Consider the following 13,827-nt stretch of genomic DNA (forward strand, 5'->3'; position numbering starts at 1 on the left):
TGCACTACGTAGATGTACTGACCTAAGCACTGTGTGGACAGTGCCATGTTGGTGGGAGAGCTTCTCCAGCCAACGCAGCTACCGCCTCTCATGGAGGCGGGAGGTATTAAGCCGACGGGAGAGTTTTCTCCCATCGGCTTAGACTGTCTTCACCAGAAGTGCTACAGTGGCACAGGTGTATCAGTGCAGCTGCGCTACGGTACATGATGTAGTGTGGATATAGCTGAAGAGAATGCTCAGCATTTTTAAAGACTCCAGGGCAAACTCTTCTCTCTGTTACACCCGAACAAATCTGGAGCAGCTCTGAAGAAGTCAGTGGTGTCACTCCAGATTTACACTGGTACAAATGAGAGCAGAGCATGGCATGGTGCCTTCCCATGTAAGTTTTAATGAATGCTGTGAATGCAATACCATATTGTTTGCCTCTAACAAGAGTCCTGTGTAACAGTACCCTGAACTATGGACTTAACTCACAATTACTAGCACAAGGGTGTGTGCAAACTGCACCTTTTTTGCTAGCAGGGGCTCCTGAACCTCAGAAGGATTCACTTGTGAGCTTATATTAACATCCTCCAGATGCTGAAACTCGCACAGATTGCGATTGCCATCTTGTTAAGTGGAGCATCTTACTGAGCCTACATGACACCTATACTCCAGGATCCACCCTGCTTGCTGGCTGGGGACAATTTAAAGCCCTGAAGAGCTGGGATCTGCCAGGTTGCATAATCTGCCTCCTTGCCCCTGCAATAGCATCATTGATGAAGCTGGAGCGAGCTGCCAGCAGGGTGCTTTATGCTGCCTGGGCTGAAATAGCCAAATCTTTGGACACCTTGCAAAGCCCATCTGTTTTCACAGGCTTTTCAAGAAGGTGGAAGAATAGGAGAAAATGGGTCGGGTCTGATGTGGAATGAGCTTAATCCTTGCTGGTTAAGAGTCACTGGATAATGTTAAGGGATAAGGCCAATGGGGGGTACTATTACAATAAGGCCTTGAGGCCTTAATCAAGATCAGAGCCCTGTCATGATAGGTGCTGTACAAACACTTGGGCCAGGTGTACGCTAGAAATTTTGCCTGTATAGCTACACCAGCAAACCCTTCCAGTGTAACCATGCTGGCGTAGCAGTGCTTCTGCTGACGGAGCTTAGTGCAGTTTGGTGAGCAAAACAAGCTATACAGGCAAAAGCACTTTATGCTGGTATTACTGCATCTACTCTAGGGCTTTTGCCAGCAGAGCTATGGGGAGGAAAGACAAACAATCACACCCCTCAATGACACAGCCATTAAATGCAGACCAGGACATAACGAGAGAGAGCCTCCGCCCCCAAAAGCTCACAATTTAAATAGACAAGACAAACGCACGCAGGGCGAGAGAAAGGAATGGTGTTATCCTTACTCTGTAGGTCGAGCGCAGAAGCACAGAGAGATTGAGTGACTTGCCCAAGGTCACACAGGAGCTTTGTGGCAGAGCTGAAGAGTAAACCCCCATCTCCTTGAGTCTGCCCCAAGATCATCCTTCCTCTCTGGACTGTGCTATATAATATTGAATAGTGATTTGAAATGATAGCAGGGGCCATAATGTTTTAGGTACGTGCCTTTTGTTTTAGAAATTAGAATAAATAGATAAACGTATGAAGTTATGTGACAGTAAGTAAACTCTAAGAATGCAGACGGAGATAATCATCTTCTCAGAAAACAGTGAATCACTGGCAAAACACTCTTCCCCTTTATAGATTTATGGGGAAATTTAGCCTTCCTTGAAATAATAGTACAGGAGCATTTATAGTAATGGCAGTGGGTTCTGCACAGGCTCTTCATCTTGCAGATAACAGCAACACACAAAACATTGTACCCCCCACACACAACAAACCAACCAACATCAGGGGATCTATTAGCTCCGGTCCCTATTGTCAGATTGCCTCGGGCAATCCATCCAAAAAGTTTGTACACCAAGGATTCAAGCTGATCCCACCAAAGAGAAATTCACGATGAGATCTGAATCCTCCTCCAGCAACCTTTTTTTTAAAAAAAAAAAAAAAAGTATTTTGTAATAAAAATAAAAAGGTCTTGGACTGCCTCTATCTGTGGGCGGGGAGAGAGGGTGTTGCCCCTTTAAAAGCTGCCACATTCCCAGCACGGCCAGGGACATCCCCAACCGGGGCTAAGTACATCACAGTTCTGGCCCACCCATTCCTCACTCGGAATGGCCCCAAATTCCCTGAACTGACCTTTGGGGAATGCTGCAAAGCCTGTCTTCTGCAGCAGATAGCTGGGGAGGGGTGAGGTGGCAGTAGGGGGACATTGCTTCAGGAAATTAGAAGGGTCAGAAAGTTTTGGTATGCTATATGGTGATTGTCCGTAACAAAGAGTGTGCGGCTCGGTTTCATTTAGGAGCAAGGTTTGCACTGTATTGTTTTTTTCAATTGATGGCAATGGTGCCTAGAATCTGGAATAGGTATTCTTGTGTGTTTAAATTTTAAAGTATAAATCCAAATATATTTAAAAAATTATTTCCCCTACCTGGTTAACAAAATATATAATGTATGTCACAGTATATGTTCCTGTACAATACGGATTTTACCAACAACTGCAATACATAGTTTGTTCAAGTTTAGTTTTGGGTAGGATTAATATGGCCTTTAGGCATATGCAACCATCTTAACAGCTCGTAGAATTAGGGATCCATTTTAACTCTGATGCAGTAGCCTGAGGTTACTACTACACACCACCTCTTCATGCAGAAGCGTCTAGTGTCTTGAAATTATTGTTGGTTTGCAAATGCCAACTTCCCCAGCCCAATTTTGGAAAGTGCAAATGAGAGCTGCTATGCCTGAGTGATGCTTGAATCTGAATTTACGGTTTTCCCCTTCGCTGATGTAATCATTTGTGACATTACATTGCTTTAAAATGGTATGTTGAGAAACGGATGATGCAAAACTTAAAAAGAATGGCTTAAAACTGCTGTCAGAAACGGCTGAATTCGATGTGTGCTTAGTAAGGTTGGTATCTCTGTTTGCTAATAGAATTGTAATGTTGTAAAATTACAGGAAGTTAAAGTCTTTATTCACATGCCTATACTGTTTTTTCCTGGTAACTTTACAGTGCAAAGTAACTTTCAAGCTATTTTCTTTGAGTCTCCCAAATCAAAACATATTGATGATTTGTGAGGTTAGGGGGTCACATCCAAAGACTATTAAAATCAATGTCAGTGTATCTATTGACTTCAAGGGGCTTTGGGGTGAGGTCATAGATAAAATACTAAAAGATCTATATGTCACCATCTCCTACAAGTACCTGGTGTACTGTGGGCTGTATAACTGACAGGGTCACAAAACATTTCCTGTGAGCTCTGCACATTGCCATTTATACAACTGATTTTGCACCCCTCCATCACATATGATCACACAAATTCCAACCAACAGACAAGGAATGGCAGAAATACACTCACTCATTAATGTTTCCCAAGTACCCACTCCACATTTTAAAATATTTCTTACTTCATAATCCTTGAAGGACAAAGGTAAGAAACTAGCTCTCTTCTCCACAGTCAAGGGAATTGGCATGACTCTGCTGCATGAGCAAGTGCTGGCCAACTGCAACATACAGGGCTCTGAAGAGATGGGTCATGTTTGGGAAGAAGTACGGGCAGGAGATCCTGCACTGAACAGATCCTTCCATCCTTGCTGTACAAAGCTCTATGCAGGGCCAGATATAGGGGCGGGCGACCCAGGCAACGGCCTGGGGTGCTGGACTTGGGGGGCACCAGGTTCAGGGTCCCATTTTTGTTGTTAGCGACAACAGGGAAAATAGAATATTTGAAGTAAAACGTTTCAGGTATTCCATATGCGGATTCATAAATATAATGAATAAATACAGATTTACAGACCCTAGTGTGCCAATTTATCATCTTATGTGACAGGGATAAATCATGCATGCAAATTGTGCATTAATGTGATGAAATGGGCTACAAATGCAATAAAAAATAAGGTATTCAAAAGTTTAACAAATGGGGCGGGCACTGAAGACACTCCTCGCCTGAGGCATCACTCGTCTAGGGCTGGCCCTGGCTCTATGGGGACTACTCCAGTTATTGGGCTGGCTGCTAGAAATAGATTCTGCAGATCAACTCTGTACCTACTACACTGCCTGGAGGCCTGTGGAGAACAATTCCATGTCCTATCCCCCTACAGCTGCCCAGTGCCCCACATGGTTACTTGGCACTGAGCAGAGGGTTTGGCTCAAATACAATCTCATTGAGTATCTACACAGATTCACTGGTTCCCAACTGGGCTCCCTACAATAACTGCAGCCAGTGTTGGGCAAGAGAAAAAGAACTGGGAAATTATTTCAGTGGCCTGACAAGAAATCTGTACATTTGTTCTCCTTTTTCCCTGTTAAAGTAGAGCCTACTGACAGAGCAAGCATTTGGATAAAGACTCATCTCATTCTGATTTGCAAACCTATTGTACTGAGTGATGAAGTCAATTATGTTTATTCTAATTTAGTCTATTGAATCTGGATCTGTACCCATAATATATTGGCTAACGAGGTGTTTTGTCCTGATTATAATCATTAAAACGTAAGTGCACTTTAAGCACTTGTGTGCTCTTTCTATTTAAAAAAGTAGCAGTATTTAATATGCACAAAGATGAAACAAACTGTTCTATAAAATGTACTTGGGTAGCTTATTTTTTCAGAGCTTCATTAACTCAACAGTTTTGAGCAAAATTAGGATCTATTAGATGCATCTACAGGGTTTACATTAATTATTTATATTAGCATTTTAATCACAGAGCAACATTATATACTTAGGGCCATAAACTGCCCTTGATCTGTGGCTATATTTCTGTTGATATCCGTGGAAGCTGCGTGCACAGACAGAGAGGTGTATATAGCTCTTAGAAGGAATTCTAATACTTTCGTTAAGTAAATTTCTGCTTTATCAGATGAGATAGTTCTGCCTGTTGCTCAGAAGGATTACGTCTAGCAAGTATCAACATGAACTCCTGTATGTGCAAATAATCCAGAATCAAGGAAATGGAATCTTCTGGTGAATCAACAAGCACTAAAATGCCAAAAATTCTTACAGGACTGAATGACTGTTGCCAACTTGTTTTGTTAAGGAAAGGTAATTTCTGCTTTAGTAGAAAGTCTACTCCTCAACTACATCGGGCAGATTTTCCTGTACATCTAGTACATCAGGCAGATTTTCAATACATAGGCTGAAGCCAGTATAAGACTTTCAGCAATTAACAGAGCCTTTTATACTAACTGGTTTCAGAGTAGTAGCCGTGTTAGTCTGTATTCGCAAAAAGAAAAAAAGAGTACTTGTGGCACCTTAGAGACTAATTCCACTGAATGCATCTGATGAAGTGAGCTGTAGCTCATGAAAGCTTATGCTCAAATAAATTTGTTAGTTTCTAAGGTGCCACAAGTACTCCTTTTCTTTCTATACTAACTGTAGTTCAGAAAAGCCAAGGAATAATAGTTATTTTGTCAGCTAATCAGTTTAAAAGAGAGAGACAGAAAAAAAGAAGGCACTTAGAGAAATGCTGGAAGGAAGGTTTGGCACACACTGTCACTAGAGTTTTGGGCAAACGGATACTGTATTGTCTAATCACCACTGATCAGGACAAAAAGGGAATTCCAGATACATCACTATTCTCCAAGGCTCCCACGGTTTTGATGTGAATGATTATAATAAAGGGAAGGTGTTTTATTGAGAGATGCAGAAGTCTGGGAATGAAACAGACAGAATACTTTTGTTATCTTTAAGCTTGATATGCCTTTCAGAAAAACAGTTGTCTAATAAAAGGACGTTGTCTGTACAAAGATAGCCTGACACATTATTTTCATACATATGTTGTGTACGACACACAGGTACGGCACACTCTGAATGCTACAGAATTCAATAAGGGCTTTAGGAAGACTGCTACCTATATTTACCTTACCCCTTCTGTATCACTTGGTATCCATTTGATATCCTGAGACAAGCTGGGACTTTCAAAAGACCCTAAGAAAGTCGGGCAACCATCTCCTGTAGGATTTCACTGAATCAATGAATTTAGACTCCTTTGAACTTCCCAGCCATGGCACCACCCTCCCTCTGATTTAGATAATGGGTTGTAGGGAAGGAAGGTGGGACTGTAAAAACCATGTATTGAAAGTATAACAAGCGTGTGCTTATTATACAAGAGTGTTTGAAAAAAGCATGCTTTTACGTAGAGATTTTCAAAAGTGCCAAAGGCCTGCATTCAAGTTACTTCAGCATATACCACTTTAAAGCCAACAGGACCGCGAGCATGTTTAAAGCTAGGCAGGTGTTTAAGAACTTCGCTGAACTCAGGCCTAAGTGAGTTGCTAGACTGTTAAACTGGGGCTGTGTTCAACCTCAGAAGTGGTTGCATTTCAGTGATTACTGAAGTGATCCTTGTATAATCCCTATCAACCTCTTCACATGGATGATGCAAGGCTCAGCTAGTTAACACCTGTAAAGTGCTTTAAGATCCACAGATGATAGATGCTAAGGAAGTGTGGTTGCCAACCCTCCAGGATTGTCCTGGCGTCTCCAGGAATTAAAGATTAATTTTTAGTTAACGATTATGTCATGTGATGAAACTTCCCAAAATACATCCAACCAAAACTGGTGACCCTCCAAAGAAGCCTGCTTGAAAGGCATAAAATTTTTTTAGATAGACTGAAAATAGAGAGCTTTTTCAAAGTAGAATAAATTCAGTCTTCAAAAGTCTGGCTGCCTGTCTAGCAAAGAAGATAGATGGTTTCGTCGTACTTCGCACCACTCATTTCATACCATCAGCCATCAACAAGCATTTGCAAGGAGTTTAAAGCATGATGGAGAAAGCAAGCCCTGCTGTCCTCAGGCCAATTTGTCAGCAATGACCAGCTGATGGTATGGTGGGGGGTGTACTTGGATAGTGGGTTCCACATGGCAAATCTCTTTGGCGACGAAAGCAGCGGAAGTTCCTTTAGCAGCAGATTTCAGTTTACTAATCCCCCTCAAAATTAACTATGTTTAGAGAACACATGGCTACTGAACACACATCAATGGTTTAGCGGAAAGGAATGCAAACAAGGCCTAATAAGTTACAGAAGAGGCTGCTGGCAACCATGTCTAGCTATCTAAGGTGTATTAGCGTAGCCTCCGAATCCTTAATATTTGGCAAATCTCACACACCCCTATGAGGTAAGGAAGTGCATTTTACAGCTGGAGAACCGAGGCACAAGGGCCCAGATGAATCAATGGAAGTCTGAAGCATAAATACCTTTGAGGATCTGGGCCAAAGAGATGAGATGCCAGAAACGTAAAGGTATTAGGGCATCTAAAGATGCAGAAAGGCGCCTCGTGGGATTTTCAAAAGTGCTCTGATGCCTAACTTCCATTCAACCCAGGACACCTGAGACCCATGCTAGCACCCGAACCATTGCATCATCCTTCCTCTCCTTCTACTCTTAGAAGAAAGGGGACTATGCGTTGACATTAAAAGGCAACACTCTAGAAGTAGCCTCAATGTCCTGTGACAGACAAGTAGCATAGTCAAAAACAAATTAGATATTTATGCAACCATGACTATCTCTTCTCTTGCATACGGTGATTATAGGGCCAAATCTGGCTGTGGACTTTAGGTACTGCCACAGTATTAAACCATAATAATCCTACACTAGCATCTGGAAAAAGTGCTGTATAATAGTGTGCTATCAGGTGCATTACAGAGATTTATTCTTTCCTTGAATTAATCCCACATTAATCACTGTCAAAAACAAGGTATCAAACTAGACGGATCACTGGGCAGTTCTTTATGGCCTGATGAGTGCCCTCCGGAGGCTGTCAGAAGTTGGCACAGCTTGTACTAAGTAGGAAAAATCAGCAGACTGCAAAGAGCAGGAAAAGAAATGCTACAGAACAATAAGACGGGTAGGTTTCAAGCTTTCTTCAATGGTTCAGCACTGTGTAGCAGAGGAAGAGAGAAAGAGGGGCAATTAAGCTTAATAGCAGTTTTTAAAGCATGAATGTTTAGGATGCAGAGGATGCATTCCCAATTACTACATGTTTCAAGTAGGTATCAAGATCAAAGGAAAGACATGTTAAATTTAAAAGTCACTCTGAGGCTGCAATTAAGAACATGAACTCCTGGGAAAGTAGAAGGAGTTTGCCGTGGTGGTTGAAAATACAGTAATTATGTACAGAACTAAGATTAGCTATAAATGGTTTTATGACTGAAGAAAATATCCTTCAAAAGGAGTAGCATGTAGGAATTGGGGATTTGTAATGCCTTATACTGCCCATCATGAGAATCCTGGAAGTGTTTGGGCATATTGGTTCCACCTTGTCCGACTTAGCCAACACTCCCTTTTCATGGCAAGGGTGTACAAGCAAGAAGAAAAGGATTTGGCAGCTTGGAGCACACGAAGTTGGGTTCTGTAATCTATCAGGCCCAGTGACTAGATTCTAGAAAAATCTAGAACAACGTTTGGGAGGGGTGGGGGTAGGTTTACGGAAGGAGAGAATGCAGCTTGAACCCCAGACAGGGAGAATTTTCATTTTAAAATTTTGGGCAAATCCTAGAAATGGAGGTTGAGAGCTGGGAGGCAAAATGAAAGTGACAAGACCCTTCCAGATGAGCAGTTGGCGTGCCAAAATAGTCTGTCTTGGTTCTCCCAAAAAACAATTTTTCTGGAAATGCCACCTCACAAAAATTTTACATTTTTGACTTTTCATCCTGATTTGTGATGAAAAAAAATCTGAGAAACTAAATTTTTCCAAAGGAAGGAATTTCCATTTTCCAGCTAACTCTACCTGTGAACTGTCTCAAGGAAATCTTGGCTACTTTATTAGTTACAGAATTAGGGAAAGCTGCTGTCACTAATTATTCTGACCTGCTCTTGTGGATCCATTTATTTCATTTGACAAGCCAATTTATATGGTCAAGTCACAAGGCATGTCAAGAGGTCCTTTATGCCAAATGCAGATATAGAAGCTGGTTTTTGTCTGTTAACATTTTTATCTGCTAGGAATTAGTCATGGGAAAAAAAATTTCCCCATTAAATCCATGCCCAAGGGTTATGCTTTCCTTGTTCCATGTTAGAATCAATTAGTTCTCCTTCTTTTCAGTACATGTTTGTAAAGTGGGCAAAGATAGATTTCTATCATTTTAGATCTCATGCCAAGAACTGTTACAGACCAGTAAGGAAGCAATGTAACTTGACTTTGGATTCCCATGTGTGGAGTTGCCAACCAATAACCCCTGCAGAAGTTAAAACATATGGCTTTCATGCTGGGTCTAAAGGCTCTAAGCAGTCACTGTCCAATGAGTGTGCAACCTAAGCAAAAGACAAGACATCAGGTGGATGCAAACAGGATGCAGGAAGCACTAATAGTCGGACACTGGTAAGTGTGATAAGTAGCAGTCCTAGCACACCAGCTGTCTAGGCATTGATGACTGTTTGGTAGGCATTGTAGCAAATTTTAGTCGTTTTAAGGAGAGATTTGGAGGAGGACAATGTAGTGGCTTTGCAGATATTTATGTGGCACTTTTCCCACATAGAAGGGGAGACAATGGAGAAAGTGAAGTGGTGTTTGTGGGAAAATATGACAATAGACAATGAAGGCCGGCATTATTGGTGGAGCAGGGGTAGTCAGCTCAATGGCATAGAAGAGATGATATATGGGTAGAATGGAGTCTTCTCTGTTAGATGGGGGCTCCATAATCCTTGATTTTAACACTCTTCAAATGCACTCCAGTCAAGTCTAGGGACAAGTGACACATTCAGCCGAAATGGGATGTTATTCCCCAATACAGATGTTAAAGCATCTATAGTGCACATTCAGAAATATTTGGTCCTCTCGGTTGGTCTAGAGTCTTATTCACTTTGAAGTAAGCTGTTAGTCCCTTTGAAAAAGGACTACCCCGCAAGGGGGAAACGCTGTTTTTGTTTTGTTTTTGTTATTTAACTTCACTTATTACTTGCATCACATTATTATGTGACTAAAACACCCAGGCTTCCTTTCTCAATCTGTGCTCTTGGCGCAAGGTATGGAAAGGAGAGACTGTGGGATCCCACCTCAGTTAGGCCTTGTCTTAATCAGGGAGAAAGAGGGGCAGTGGAAGTATTTTACCACCCTATATCAGCTAACACATGGTAACAACGTGCGGTAAAATCCCAGGGTAGACAATGCAATTATAGTTTTTATCTTGACCCACTAACACATGTTAACACTGGGTGGGACAACCTACCAACTAGTGTTAAAACGACAGTTGTTTTGCACAATCTAGGATTTTAGGATGGGTTAGCTAACATGTGGTAAAAATACCCACCTTTTCTCCTAATTTGGATACACCCCTGAGACCATGTTTCATCCTTGCCATTGATGCATATCTTTCCTGGTGAATGTATTTCTTCGTATTTTAATCAATTTTTTAATATTCTGATTGGCTAATACAGATGGATATTTGCCATTGACCTGAGTGGGAGTCGGACTGGGCCCTAAAATTGAACAGTTCTGAATGTTTCAGTTATAAGGCACAAGAATGATCACCAAAGAACTTGTTTAATTGTTAGTTAGACCAGCAGATTGGGGTTAAATTCTTGGCTGCATCACAAAGTTACGGTGTAGGAAAGTCTCTCTGTCTCAGCTTCTGAGCACAGTGGGGTTCTGGTCTTTGTTGGGCCTCCAAGATAATAATAATAATGCATCAACACCAAGACCCCACCATGCCCTTAATTTCCATCACCAAGAATTCCATGGAAGCCTCCCCTCACCCTTTAAAGTAATCTAAAATTATGTCACAGTATGTCATTTATGATGTATTCTCTTTAAAAACATTCAAACACCGCCCACATTGGGAGCTCAATGATCAAAGGAAGGAGATGTTGAATCTGACAGTTGATTGGAGGCTTCAGTAAAACGTCAACACCAGGGAAAATCCTGTAGAAGACAGAAGCTATTTGATGGCTTGCTCCCTCCTCTCTAAAGTCTCCTGGAGAGACCTGAAATGTCTTAATAAATGTAATTTAGCAGAAAGAGCTACAGTCATAACACATTTTTGTACAAGTCAGTACTACTGTCTTGACTTTACATATATCCTAGGAACTGACCTATTGAACGGAGAGATTCAGCAAGATCAGTGTTCATAAACCACTGGCAGAAATAAGATTATAATTGGGTAATTCAGATATTATTAGCTGCTGGCAGTGACAATTCTCATTTTGGACACAATGCTGTGACAAATGACTTTAAATGCAGTCTTACACTCCTGATACCTGGAAAGCTACTAAAACAAGGCCAACAACATCTTTTGTGCACTAGGAGCTGCAATCGATTAATCGGGGCAGAGTTAAATTTGCCGCGTCTTCCACATGTGCCTAATGAGTTCTTCACTTACTCAAATAAGACTCACAGTGGACTTAAAGGTAACAAGTGACAGTAATCACCATTGTAGTGGTATTTGAAATCTCCCCCTTTGACAAAGGCATTTTCTGTAAGGGCTGATAACTAAATTCCATACTTAATATGAAAATGCAGAGGAGAGAAAAATTACTGGAGGAAGAGAACTAGGTCATACCACCCTGCACATCCCCTGCCTTCCACTCAGAGCACTTGTAAACTTACCTATAACTTAATACTATTATTTAGTAGAAGGAAGTACATTCAGCAATAAGGACCATGAGGACATGCTGCCCCTGCTCCTTCCATATGCAACGGACTCTGCTTGTGGGATCTAAACCCAGGGACTTCAGTGCAGAAAACCTGAGGCTCTACCACTTGAGCTGAAAGACTAAACCCTATAGCAGAACGCAGTAACAAAGTCACTTAAGTGGACCAGGCACTAGAGGGAATCAGAGATCCACATTCTTCGCTGGCCCTGGTTAGGAGGAGGTGGAGAGGGCTCTAGATTCAACTGACTGGGACATGGTTCTACTATGCAGGAATCAGTGACTCGTATAGAAGCTATATATCTCCGTGCACTGTGGAGTACAGCTTAGCAGAGGCTCCCTGTCTGTCTTGATGCAGAGGATATTAGGATTTTAAGTGTGGGGATATGGCTTAGTTGAGGCCAGCCGAACATGGCTGCACAGATCCATGCATCAAACCCCCTATGCTTGGAGAGGTGTATGGGGATTATATAGGCTCCTACAGCCTCAGGCCCACAGGAACGGCCACAGTGGTTTTGGGCATGAGGGGTAGGGAAGGTTCTTTTCCTTTGTTTTGTAAGGAATTCCTCAACTTGCAGCCCAGTTACTCAAGATCTGCCCAGCGATAGGGCTTGGCCCTAACTGTATAACTGCTACAGTCCCAAAACAGCTTCCCGTTATCATGAATTTTAAAAATAATAATACTGATGCTGATCATTCATATATTTTATAATCCCAAATAGGAATGAGCACTCATCCAATCTCCCCACTGCTTCCTAGCCAGAAATTCAGATCACACCTCATCATTTTCAAGATTTTCATCTGACCATTTAATCAGTTTTTGAGGCAGCAAATTTGAGTTTCCCCAAGCTCTGCTTCAGTTCTGACAAACACAACACATCCTAACATTACTGGGGTAGGTTCTCCCTCTCCTTTTGTGCAGCAGCAGATTTACCATCCCCAAAGAGGCCTCTGGGAGAATTTCCCCCATTTGGTGTACAGCAGTAGATCTGGCCCTAGGACTCTCTTCATCCATCCCTCACAGCCCCCAGTGCAGAGGACATGATGCCGGGGAGGGGAAGGGGGGCAGGGGAGGGAGAGAGAGAGAGCACGCACATGACTGAAGCATGATGCATTCTGGAAATCTTAAACAGGTGCAAGATCCCTTGGGGACAACTGCCAGCTGGTGTACCTTAGAGCACTCAACAGGCTGGGACTGGGCAGAGCTGTAATCTGTCTTTTAATGTCCTCTTCTCTCCCACGCTGTCCAGCCTGGGCCCAGAAGAGCATTTGCTTCATTATGTCAGACAGTGGTACAATAGCACAGAGATACCTGTATTTGTTAAAAAGGGACACACACTTAAAAAGAACTCAGGTCTTCAACGTCCAATAGGGTATGGGCCTTAAGTCATTTTACTTTAGCTGGCTGTTTGATGTTGTGCATGTTGTACAAAACTACCCATAATTCAAGTAGTGTTGGTTAGTTCTGACTGGACACTGGTCTCATGCCATTGTTTCGGTTCCCTGACTGGGTAAGCGTAACTCTTAGAATCAAATTTCCAGTGTGCATATTTGCACTTACCTGTTCAGACCTCACTTTCTGAGAATATTCTGTAATAGTCACTTAAAGTTGACCATTTCCGATAAGTTTCTCTACAATATTCTTTGGAAAGTGAAATCAAAAGGGGAACAAACGCAGGCCAAATGGGCACCCATATATGGTAAAAATCTTGCAACAATGAATTCCTTCCAAAAATTATCCCTTTGCCAAACGTATTTCCCAAACGTAAGATGACTGGCATATGATTTAGAAATGGTATTTGCATCCGAGCTCAAGATAAACATACCTTAAAAATATCAGTTAATAAACTGTTACAAATTGCCACACAGTAATAAATTTAAAGATAAACCTATCAAGTAAAACTAGAATACTAAGTTTCAGAGTAACAGCCGTGTTAGTCTGTATTCGCAAAAAGAAAAGGAGTACTTGTGGCACCTTAGAGACTAACCAATTTATTTGAGCATGAGCTTTCGTGAGCTGTAGAATACTAAGCAATTCTGCCTTTACACACATTATGCATCACTGAGTGGCTTGGAGAATCGTTTAATAATGTTTGCACTCACAGACAACCTAGAAAGAGGCAACCCCAAGCCAGACATCTAACTTCTCCACCTCTT

General features: G+C 41.8%; 1 protein-coding gene across 10 annotated transcripts in view; it reads right to left on the reverse strand.

Moving 5' to 3' along the window:
- The window catches only part of PLCB1 (phospholipase C beta 1), a 655,431-nt gene that overhangs the window by 565,978 nt on the left and 75,626 nt on the right, over positions 1–13,827 (reverse strand). The window lies entirely within an intron of this gene.

Source organism: Lepidochelys kempii, chromosome 3 (assembly GCF_965140265.1).
Source record: "Lepidochelys kempii isolate rLepKem1 chromosome 3, rLepKem1.hap2, whole genome shotgun sequence".
NCBI lineage: Eukaryota > Metazoa > Chordata > Testudines > Cheloniidae > Lepidochelys > Lepidochelys kempii.